Source organism: Hibiscus syriacus, unplaced genomic scaffold (genome assembly GCF_006381635.1).
Source record: "Hibiscus syriacus cultivar Baekdansim isolate YM2019G1 unplaced genomic scaffold, ASM638163v2 tig00110257_pilon, whole genome shotgun sequence".
Lineage (NCBI taxonomy): Eukaryota > Viridiplantae > Streptophyta > Magnoliopsida > Malvales > Malvaceae > Hibiscus > Hibiscus syriacus.
This window is the reverse complement of record NW_024062648.1, coordinates 720,095-732,803: the sequence shown is the minus strand read 5'-3', so window position 1 is coordinate 732,803 and position 12,709 is coordinate 720,095. Positions and strand designations below refer to the sequence as shown.

At 33.1% G+C, this 12,709-nt stretch overlaps 1 pseudogene; it reads left to right on the top strand.

Annotated features, from left to right (window-relative positions):
* Positions 1-7,716: 7,716 nt before the first annotated feature.
* Positions 7,717-10,992, top strand: LOC120114996 (annotated as a pseudogene).
* The last annotated feature ends 1,717 nt before the right edge of the window (positions 10,993-12,709 follow it).

The window sequence follows — 12,709 nt, the reverse complement described above, 5'->3', positions numbered from 1 at the left end:
TAACTCATGCATGCATGCTTCCCTCCCATGGTGGAATCTGACTCAGAGTTTGACTTTGAACTGAACTCGGATGCCACATTTTGTGGGCTAGTCAACTTAAATAATTGAAATGTTAATTTTATGATCTATGTTCAAAGTTTATGACGGTCTCTTTTAATAATAAACTCGAAGTCTTAATAGATGTCATAATTTTTAATAGGTTGAGTGTTTTATTAATTTCAACGAAAATCAAGCAATTTCTTCGTCATAATCGCATGGTACGCCACCTGATAAATTCAACATTCAAGTCAGGGTTATGGCATACAGGGTTGAAGTCAAATTTAGTAGTCTAAGATTGGATCGATCGAAGGATGTTGAGGACGATCGTATTTTTTAAAAATTTTAAATTTTCGTATAATATAAATATGTTTTTGTATTTTTTAGTAAAGATTTACTTTCGTAGTACCTGTTCTAAAGACTTTCAACCATTTGACAATACATTTAAATACCCTAAAATCGTTGGTGCTCGAACTTAGATCCTTTAGAGATAATGATCGTTCTTTTAATCACTAAGGTCCCTTGATTCGTACAATTTCATATATTTATTTTAACAATTAAAATATAATATCTCTTTATTTAATAAAAATCGACGAACTTTAGACACATATTTTATAAATAAACCTAATTCTTCGATTAGTCTTCATTCAAACAAAAGCGAAGCTGAACATGGATTGTTGCTTACTCCCTACATCCCATTAAAGGTGTCTCTATTGATTTTTAAAATTGTACCATTCAAAAGGTTATATTAGAAAGGCAAAACTTTCGAGATAACGTTATCGAAATTTTTATTTAAGGATATAACGTACTCCCAAGATTAATTGCTCAAATAGGGCGAATTGCACAGTGTTGGTCGTAGGTCGCCATGCCTTCCGGGCGACCTACAGTGTGGCAGCTTCCCAGCATAGGTCGCCATGCCCTCCGGGCGACCTTGTAGGTCGCCATGCACGCCAGGCGACATGGTAGGTCGCCATGCACGCTGGGCGACCTTGTCCTGCGCCTTGCTCCCCGTTGCATGCTCGCTTGCTCTCCACTGCATGCAGGCGACCTCTTCCGACGTGCATGGCGCATGCAAAGCTTCATCCTCTCGCCACAGCTCGTAGCAAAGCTTCATCCTCTCGCCACAGCTCGTATAGAACACTTTTATCATGATTTCATTGCTGCATGCATGAGGGAGACAGGGGTGAGGGAGGCAGAACCACCTTTGTCGTGATTTCAGCAGAATCACGGAGGAATTCGAGCCATTTGCATGGCAACCTACAAGGTCGCACCGAGTGTATGGCGACCTATGATCTCGTTTGGCTTGTATGGCGACCAATCCATGCACTGTATAATTCACACCATTTGAACAATTATTTCTTGGACAACATTATCACGTGAATTGTTTTTTTTCACAGCAATATCTCGTGAGTTTTGCCTATTAGAAAACTCAACAAATAACGACACTTATATTTTCTTTTTACCCTTATATGTCCCACTCTTTTATGCCTATCAAAATAAATCTGTCAAATCTATCAATCAGCTTTTAGGGATAATTTTTATCATTTTCCTTATTCGAACATATCTACTAAAATTATATGTGTAATCAATATAAGACATAAATTACGAGAGTGAGAGTATTATTCTCGAGGTTTTTAAGCTGGGTTTTATAAGCATAGGAAACATCTTGGTTAATGCAGTTCTTGTTAAGCTTTTGGTGCTCGAGTTCATTGGTCACCTGTCTCTCAAGATACAACAACTTACGATCAGCTACAGTAGCACATCTGCAGAGATCACGAACGATCATTGCCTTCGACTATCACCGGAAAACTAGTGGAAGAAAAGAATATTTCCTAAGGAGAGAATATTTTTCAAGAGAATAAAATTTCTTGAATTCTCATATGTGAAAAATCTAACAAGTTTACTCACTATTTATAAGAGATTTTCAAGAGATATTTAATCCAACCAAATATCTTTGAATATTCAACTTTAAACAGATAATAACGTCTTTTAATTTGAAATATTCAAAAGATAAAACTCATTTTACCATTCAAACTTAAATAGATATTATTTTAATTTGAAATATACAAAAGCATATAATTATCTTTAATATTCAAAATTTAAAAAATAATATCTTTTTAAATTATCATATCCAAAGAGTAATTATCATACTAATATTAAAATTAAATAATATTTAATTTGCAATGGTCAAAAGATAAACTCATTTTATTATTAAACTAAACAAATATTTTTTAATTTGAAACATATAATATATAATTATCTTTAATATTCAAAATTAAAAAGATAACAAATATCTTTTTAAATTGACTTATATAATTATCTTTTAATGTTTAAAATTAAAAAAAATAACAAATATTTTTTAAATTGACTTATTAAAAGAATAATTATCCTACTAATATTCAAATTACAAATTATCGTTTAATTTGCAATAGTTAAAAGACTGTGAATTTAATATTAAATCTATCAATTAAATTCATCATTTCTTCAACAATATTTCATCTCTTTACATCGTACGATGTATCTCTTATTATCGATGGATGATTTTCAGAAAGGACGAAGATCGGATACCGACTTCGGTTACCATATGTCTCTCGCTATTTGTTTTTGGGCTTATAAAAAAAAAAATATTTTTTCGAATATATGACCTAGTGTTAAAGTTACAACGTTACAAACGTTTAGGTGTCCGAGCTATCAACAACTTTAATTTTTACGTTAAGAGACACGTGTCACAATTTGGTTCATTTAAAAATTTTATTAAAAAAATTAGAAAATTAAAATTATATATATATTAAAAAAAACATAAACATTTTGAAATAACACTGAAACTTTAAAAAACTTCATTTCAACCCCTAAACCCACGCCGGTCGTCACCCTTTGAGTCGACGAAGCTCCCCTCAACGACCAAAACCCCATGAAATCGTGATCGATCGCGGTAAATTGACGTTTTATACCTACGAACCTTAGGATGAAAATCGTGATCTCACACGATCTCGGCACCCAATAGAAGACAACTACAACGGCATATGACTAGAAGGATGGCAAGGACTACGTCAGTGGCAGTGGTCGTGGCCAAAAAGCACGGCGACGTTGGGTTAAAAATAGGATTTGGGGGGATTTGGGGGGATTTTAGGTATTTTGGGCCTTTTTATAATTTAAGAGAAGTTAAAGTTTTTTTTATATAAATATAATATATTTTTTTAAAAATAAATTTCAAAAGCATCAGATTGTAACACGTGTCACACTTAATGGGGGAAATTAACGTCGTTGATGACCCGGACACCTAAATAGACAACGTTTGTAACGTTAAGATCTGAATGTATCAAAAAACAGTTTAGACACCTATTCGAAAAAACAGTATAGTTTGAATATTTATTTTAGTATAAAGCCTTGTTGAAACTAGATTTTTGTTTTGAAAAATATTTTTTTAAAAAACATATTTTAAAAGACAAAATTGTTATCGGTCATTGTAAGTTATATATCATCAATGCTCATAAAATTACTTCATTACTCTCAACTTTTTTATTTTTCTTTAAAAATAATTTTAGAGATATCATTTAAAATAAATAAAAATTAAAGTTTGATAGTCGGTTATACAAAAGAAAGATTATGCCTCCAACTTTTCTTACTTTAAATTGATCTCTAAACTTTTGAATATTTCAATTTATTCTCAACTATAATTCTTATTCTAAATTAGTCTTCAAACTTTGAGAATTCTAATTTTATACTCAAATTATGATTATCATTCTAAATTATTTCCTAAACTTTTGAGCATTTCAATTTCATCTCAAACAATTGGTATATGCTAATTACATTGCTTGTTGAAAAATCGTTAAGTCAAGCTATATTATTATACGTTTTAAAAATTAAAATTTAGCATAAACTCGGTCGAAACAAATTACATATTTGGATGATTTAAAGATGAAATTAGAAGTTTAAAAGTTTAGGGATCAAGTTAGAATGAAAATCATGATTTAGGAACGAAATTGTTTAAAATTTTAAAAAATAAAAGTTAAGTCAAGCTATATTATTATACGTTTTAAAAATTAAAATTTAGCATAAACTACGGTCGAAAAATTACATATTTGGATGAATTTAAAGATGAAATTAGAAGTTTAAAGTTTAGGGATCAAGTTATGAAATCATGATTAGGAACGAAATTTTAAAATTTTAAAAAATAAAATCATGATTTAAAGATAAATTAAAATATTTAAAAAAATTAAATATAATTTAAGAAGGTGGTTATAATAGAAACATGTGATACTTATTAAGAGTTTGATTGATTGTCCAATAAACCATTTCATAATTTTTTCTTAAAAATAAAAACCAAATATTCAGTTTTTGAACTCACACTTCCATTTTGGAAGAAGATAAAAAGTTTCACACTGTAGTATAGTGGATCCTGTTTAGATTGGACAAAAAAATTCCGGATATAAGGGTATAGAACTGGTCCTTTTCATTGAGTTTTATAAATTTTATTCACTGAATTCAAAAAACATAGTATTAAACCACTTTGTTTTGTTTAATTAAGATGTGGTCACTGAAGGTTAACGGTCGTTAAAATTTTAACAGTTTGCTGACATGACACGAAAATATAAATTTAAATCACATCATTTCCACATAGATAATCAGATTAAATATTGGTCACTTTCTTTTCATATTTATACACTTTACTCAAGAAATTTAAAACATAAGATTTGATCATTAAATTTTATTTATATTTTTCGTACAAAAATATATATTAATATATATCTTCATCTTAAAAAATATTTAGACCCCGAGCATATCTGACAACACGATAAATTTTAAAATCAACAGTAATAAAAATATTAGGCACAAAGAATTTTCTTTATTCAAACATTGTTTTGGGCCACAAACTGTACAAGCTTGAGGGTTTATAGTATATTAATTAATTAATTAATTTTTAAAAAAATTAATTTAAGAATAGTTTTTTTTTTGTTGTTTTCAAAAATTTTGCATCATCATCACGCATGATCTGAATTCCTAAAAAAAATTACCTTGTTGTTTCACTGTAGTTAAGTGGTGGATCCACTGATTATAGTCCACAAAATTCAAATTTTCTTCGGAAAATATTAAGGTAAACTATAGAATTGGTCCCTTTTATTGAGTTTTATTTTTTTCACTGAATTCGAAAGTATAATATTTGATCATTATCGTTTCTTTTAATTAAGATATGATCACTAGGTTAATGATCGTTAAACCTTTAACGGTTTGTTGACGTGACACGATAAATATATAAAATTAAAATTACATTATTTTCACGTAGATAATATATAGATTAAGTTTTGGTCACTTTCCTTATTTGCACACTTTTACTTAAGAAATTTAAAAACCATAAATTTTTGTCACTCACGTTATATTTTATTAGTTTTTGTTCTAAAATTTATATTTATTCGTAATTTTTTATATATAATTAATATATGTATGTTCATCCTAATTTTATTTTTGAATCTCTCACTAATAGCCATGGAGCTCGAGTTAAAGAATAGGACAATTTGAGAAATTATAATAAAATTAATATTTTTTAATTTTTTAAATTTTATTGTATTAAAAATGTTATATATCCGAAAAGTATAACCTTAAGGGTGCGTTGGTCACGGAATGTAAGATTACCAGTGGGAATGTAAGATTACTAAGGAATATAATTACTGAGAATGTTGTATTTGTGTTTGGTTGATTTAGCAGGAATGTAAGATTACCGTGTTGGTTAAAGAATAAAAAATATTGGAATATATATTGACCAAATTGTCCTTTATTATATTTTTTTAAAGTTGAAAAATATTTATATTTTCTTTAAAAATTTAAATTAAAATTTATATAATTATTTTACAAAATTAGAAATATAAAAAGGTTTATGAAGGGGTAAAATTTTATTTTAACACCTGAACTTCATAAATTTTTATTAATATTATTTTTTGTAAATCTAAAATAGTTTAAGGATAATTTGTAATTTAAACTTCGTAGAATTTTTATTATTCAATGACAGAATAAGAGTATTTTGAAAGAAAAAAAATAAAGGACATTTTAGTCCAAAATGCCGGTAATCCAATAATACCTAAGGAAATGGAGGTAATGACATTCCCGATAATATCAAAAAAATTCAATTAGTAATATTACATTACCGGAAATGGGATTCCCGGGCTAACCAAAAGGGAGAATGTGGATTCCATTCCCATGAGAATCTCACATTCCCCCTCCAAACACCCCCTAAGAGATTATATTAACTCTCTTTTTTAGGACCATGGATAATGATATTTTTTTTCATCAACAACCTTCGAAATCAGATACAATGTGTTAACAAGACCTTTGAATAAGCCAACTAATAGGCATAAATAGGTATTGGTGCAAAATCTAAAGATCTGATTACCAGATCCATTTAATATATAATTTATGAATATCTATTATCAGTGACGAATTCATAAATTTAAAAATAAAGATACAATTTTTTAATAAATTTTTTAAATAATAAAATGTAATTTTTAATTTTTCTTTATAATTGAATCAAATTTTAATTTTTTTTAATAGCAAGGATAATACATGTCTATCATCATTACACTACGGATAACACAATCAGTGGGTGATTATAAATGTTGGGCAGTTATGCACGGCGTCTTAGTATACGGTTAAAATAAGGCGTTACTGGTTTTGTTATATTTTAAATAATAAAATCGAAAATGACGAAAATATATTATTTTTACAGATTATAATTACCTATATAGGTAAACTCGGTAAAAAAAATCAAAAATAATTTTCGGTAAAGTACAACCTAATACATTTTTTGATCAAATTTTTGTACCGTGTTTATCTATAAGTAATTAGAATCGATAAAAATAATAATATTTTCGCATGTATTTCCCTATAAATGTTCCTCAATCTCAATTAAAAGACTTTCTTCATTTTTCTCCTCTTTCTTAGTTCACCTCCCACTTAAAGATATTGGTAAAAGTTGGTTTCTCATCAGCCTAACTTCTCAATAAAAAGTTACCTACTAACTATCTTTTTTTTTTTTTATCGATCGTGATTTTTCGCCTAAAAAAATTATTTACAAATAACGAATTTACGATCTTTTCTTTTATCGATTGTGACTATTCGCCTAAATAAAAAAAATTGTTCACAAAATAACGAACTCACGACTGCTTCTTTTATCGATCGTGACTTCCCGCTTAAATCACTCACAAATAACCCCTCATCTTATTTCCATCAGCAACAATAAATTAAACTCAAAATGATCACGAAATATTAGATACCATAAGCTAAATTTTATGCAGTCCCCATTTTGTCGCTCTCCTTTTTCGTATTTCTTTCCACATTCTTATAAACCCAAATGCGAACACGTTACATATATATACATACACCATCACTTGCCTTTTAAAACCGGATCCTCTCTTCTCATTCATTTCTTCTAAACAAAAAAACTTCCCTTTTTGAGTTTTTTAAGTAAGCTTTGGTTTTCGGGATTTGGGTTATTTCCTTTGTTGCTTCTCTTTGAAGTTTGAAAGTAAAACAGGGAATCAGCTTGTTTGCTATATAAAGGAAAGTTTTAGCCTTTTGGAATTGCTTTTTTAACTTCTTTGGTTCTTTGAACCTGTCCCAATTTATGACCTTTGAGTGGTTTAGATCAGAATGTGAAATGCTTTAAGCTTTGGGAGTTTCATCAAATGCATGTCTTCTTTGCTTCTCTCTAATGCATTGGAAACCTGCATGCATTGTGTTGGGAAGTCTAAAGATCTGGACGTGCTTCCTTTTGAATGGCTTCTTCTGGTTAAAGGTAAAGTTCTGTTTTTTGTTCTTAAAAACTTCTGGGTTTTGTTTCGTTTCTTGTTTGGACTTGATTTTGAGGCTGCATTTCTGGGGTTTTATCAGAAAAAATGGGTTGGTTTCAGTTTTTTTGTATATTTTTCTGATTTTTTATTATTTTTTTCGTTTGGTTTCTGGGTTTATATTGTAATTAAGATGTTCTGGGATGTTTAGTGCATTATATCTTCCATGCAATGCTATTATATATCATATTTTGCTGTGTTTTTATTATTGTTCAACAGTATTGAGTTCTCTGTTCCATTACAGGTTCTGAGAGAATTGAAGCTTGGAATTACAGGGTTGTGGCTCAATTGAACTATGTTTATTTGATACAGATAATCTAAAGTGTTTCGAAATAACGGTAAATCGAGTGACTGAGAGGGTGCCAGTTCACTTGGATGCAATGTTGAAAGCATTAGCTGCTGGGCTGTTGATTTCTTGGCTGCTGGTTTCGGTATCTAGTGCCGATAAGGGCCTTTCCAGGTGTAATTGTGACGATGAGGGGGGATTTTGGAGCATCGGGAGCATATTAGAGACACAAAGAGCTAGTGATTTCTTGATTGCCGTTGCATACTTTCGATCCCTATTGAGCTTTATTTTGTTAGCTGCTCGAACGTGCCCTTCAAATGGGTGCTGTTTCAGTTCATCGCCTTCATCGTGCTATGCGGATTGACCCATTTGCTCCACGGATGGAGCTATGGCCCTCATTCTTTTCAACTGATGTTGGCTCTCACCGTGTTCAAGATTCTCACCGCGTTAGTCTCGTGTGCCACTGCCCTTTCGCTTCTCACACTCTTTCCGCTGCTTCTCCAAGTCAAGGTGAGAGAGTTGTTGCTGAAGAAAAAGGCTTGGGACCTTGGTAAGGAAGTCGGCATCATAATGAAACAGAGGGAGACTGGTTTGCATGTCCGCATGCTTACTCAAGAGATTCGTAAATCGTTGGATAGGCGTAACATTTTGTACACAACAATGGGGAGTTGTCTAAGACATTAGGTTTGCAGAACTGTGCCGTTTGGATGCCCAACGAGATCAAGACGGAGATGAACCTGACTCATGATCTCAAAGGAAGGAACTTTTCGTATAATTTTACCATTCCCATCACTGATCCAGATGTTGCTTGGATTAAAAGAACCGATGGAGTGCATATACTCAAGCTAGATTCAGCACTTGCCACTTTAACATATGGAGAGCTTGAGAGGACCTGTTGCTGCAATCCGGTTGCCAATGCTTCGTATATGCATTTTAAAGGCGGAACTCCCGAGAAAGTTCAGACATACTATTCCATACTGGTATGTGTACTTCCAAGCGAAAAGAAAGATCGTGGAGCAACCAGGAATTAGAGATAGTTAAGGTGGTTGCTGATCAGGTAGCTGTTGCAATTTTCATGCTGCGGTTCTCGAAGAGTCCCAACTCATGAGGGAGAAACTCGCTGAGCAAAATCGTGCATTACAGCTTTCGAGGGAGAATGCTATGAGGGCAAGCCAAGCTAGAAGTGCTTTTCAGAAGGCAATGAGTGATGGAATGAGGAGGCCTATGCACTCGATCTTAGGCTTGATTTCGATGATGCAAGATGGAAATCTGAGTAATAATCAACGGATTATCGTCGATTCGATGATGAAGACCAGCAATGTTCTGTCGACCTTGATAAACGATGCGATGGATATATCAACAATGGATGTTGGAAGATCACCACTGAAGAAGAGGTCTTTCCGCTTACATTCCATGATAAAGAAGCAGCTTGCCTTGCCAAGTGCTTGAGTGTTTATCAGGGTTTCGGTTCTCATCGAGGTTGACAAGTCCTTGCCTGACATCGTTTTCGGTGACGAGCGAAGAATTTTTCAGGTGATACTGCATATGGTCGGGAGCGTTGGATAGCAATACTGGAGGGGGAACCGTAATATTTCTGGTGTTTGCTGAGACTGGTAGTCAGGAATGGAACGATCAGAGACGAGCAGCCTGGAGGCACTACCCTTCTGATGCAGATATCCTTATTAGGTTCGAAATAAAGATTTCCAATAAAATCTCTCAATCAGAAGGCTGCTTGAAGTCGGAGGTGCCGAGCAGTAAAAGCAGATACAACAGCCATGGAGCTGAGGAACGCTTGAGCTCCGGCGTTTGCCAAAAGCTAGTGCAGGTATCTGTTTCAGCTGTTTGCTCATTGCATGTTTGTGCTTGTAATGCTCGTATTCGTTATATGGCATGTTTTACTTGTACGGCTCGAAGTTAATTGTTTCCCCATCGAATGATGCTATGCGCATATAAGAACGATCTTTCGATTTCTTTTCGAAGTTTTATTCCACTGCTACATCTTCAATGTTCATTTATATGAACAAAATTTGCAGCTGATGCATGGGAACCTCTGGGTAGTCGAAGATCCTTTAGGTTCTGCTCAAAGCATGACACTGTTACCTGGTTTCAAATCCGACCACCTATCAGTACAATCACCGAGCCGGGGAATCCTCGGACCAGCCACGCTCCAACTCTGTTTTCAGGGGATTGATGTTTTACTGCTGATGACGACACTGTGAATCGTACTGTGACCGGAAAGCTTCTTGAGAAGTTGGGATGCATTGTTTCTGTTGTGTCATCCGGATTCGAATGCTTGAGTGCTATCGGGTCAACCACATCTCCGTTCCAGATCGTCATTTTGGAGCTTCAGATGCCCGAGTTAGATGGATTCGAAGTCGCAACGAGAATCCGTAAGTTCCATAGCCAGAGTTGGCCGTTGATCGTTGCCATGACAGCTAGTATGGATCAAGATATTTGGGGAAAATGTTTACAAACTGGAATGAACGGAGTTATTCAAAACCAGCGCTATTACATGAGATCGCAGCGGAGATTCGAAGAGTCATGATTCAGGCTAACAGAGTCGGATGACGACAACATTACCGGCTCCTTCAACGCACCACCGTGCTTCCTGCAATGTTGAACTCAATACAACACTCCTATAAACATAGATTACATGCACAGTGCAAAAGCTAAAGTAATCTATGTTTATACATTGCATGAACAGACTGCGTTAAACTTTAAATTATCGTTTATACATTGCATGTGCAATATGCCGGTTTTGACAACCGGCCGGGAATGGCGATCGGTAGACAGAAATGTGAGAATGTGTTTAGTAAATCACATTTCCGATTTGAATGGTGAAAGAAATAATGGGTTAATTTCAATCTTCTATTTCTAATCATACAACAGTGTTCCCCCCCCCCCCCCAAATGACTAGGATATTTCATTTACAGAAAATTGTATCAACAAACGTCTTGTCAAGTACAAACTCATACAATCTGACTATAAAAAATAAAATATAATAATGATCGATTAGAGATAGCCTGATACACAAAATCATTAACAAATGAAGTAACGACGTACATAAAATAAAATACCACTGGTTTCAAGCAATAATCATAGAGGAGAGAAATTTGAAAAAGAACCAAATGGCCGAAGAACAAAATGGTGAACGAAAAAAGTGATCTCCCCTTAACAACAATCCCATGCGACATATATATATGCGATAACCAACGAACCGACATATATATATGCGATAACCAACGAACCATCTTTTACAAACCATCAAAGGAACCATGTACTAATGCTTGAAATCCATGTACTATTTTGTTTACTTTACGTCAGATACACGATTAATCCGTTATATATTTAGAAGCTTATAGTAGAAAATTTGTGTCTCATGGTGTTTCCACATCTGCTTGGTGTCGAAATCAGCAACGCGATTCGCCTCTCTAGGTATGTACTTCAGTTCTACCACCCAACTTCTCTTTAAAAGTTTCTCAATGTGTTGCAGAATAGTTAGCTTCCTGTGTTCAATCGATTTGTTCTTGATAAGATTGATAGCTTCCCTATTATCAGATTCTAAAATCACATTCCTTTCTTCCCTCATCCAAGCAATTCTTAAGCCCTCATGGATACTCCATAGTTCTGCTTCCAAATAGAACAAATCCCTATTTTCTACCAAAACCCCAACACCATTTTCCATTGTAATCTCTGCAACCACCCCCACATAGCTTCTCCAGTGTTCGTCGCTTGGTTCATCTGTGTTATTTACATCAATTAATTGCTGGTTTCTGCCATTTGCACCGAAGATTATTTCTGGTTTGTGCGCTTACCAGAATTAGTAGTATCCAAGTTATGTACTTCTGGGTAAGTCTCTAGCTTGTTGTATAACTGATTCCCTTTCAATCTCTGGGTCGAAAATCGTCTGATTTCTTCTCTTCCATAGGTACCAGATTACTGAGCTGAAGAAGGTTGGCCAATTCTCGACTCTTGGCGAAGGGGACTGGGTTGCTTCAAGGTTCTCGATGATCCATTCCTTAATATTGCTGCTTAGAAACTTGTCCATCTTCTGGGGTTCTATCAGGTCTGCCCATCCCTTAATATTACTGCAAGAGTCGAGCATTTCTATGATTAACGACACCAACTATTAGTTGATATCGTGTACTTCTTTAATAATCTAGGGCGATTACAAAATACCATTTTATTCATCATCTCTCAGTCATTGACAATACCTATAGACCTTACAAACACAGTTACTAAAATATAAAACTTACAGGCAGTGAGATCCTTTTGAATTAAGTTATAATGCATTTTTAAAATACTCATTAAAACATTAAATTTGACAATCAATGTGACATTCTATGTATATTTCATACTTTAACATCACTATTTATCTTATATGACATATGAACAAATAATTTAGAAATTATAAAATATTTAAAAAATTCATGTACATATGGAATGTTATGTAAGTTATCATGTTAGTGCCATTAGAATTCTAACATTTTGGTAAACGTTTACATTTATAAATTCCACTTTTTGAAATGTTGAGAATCAAATTAATTCT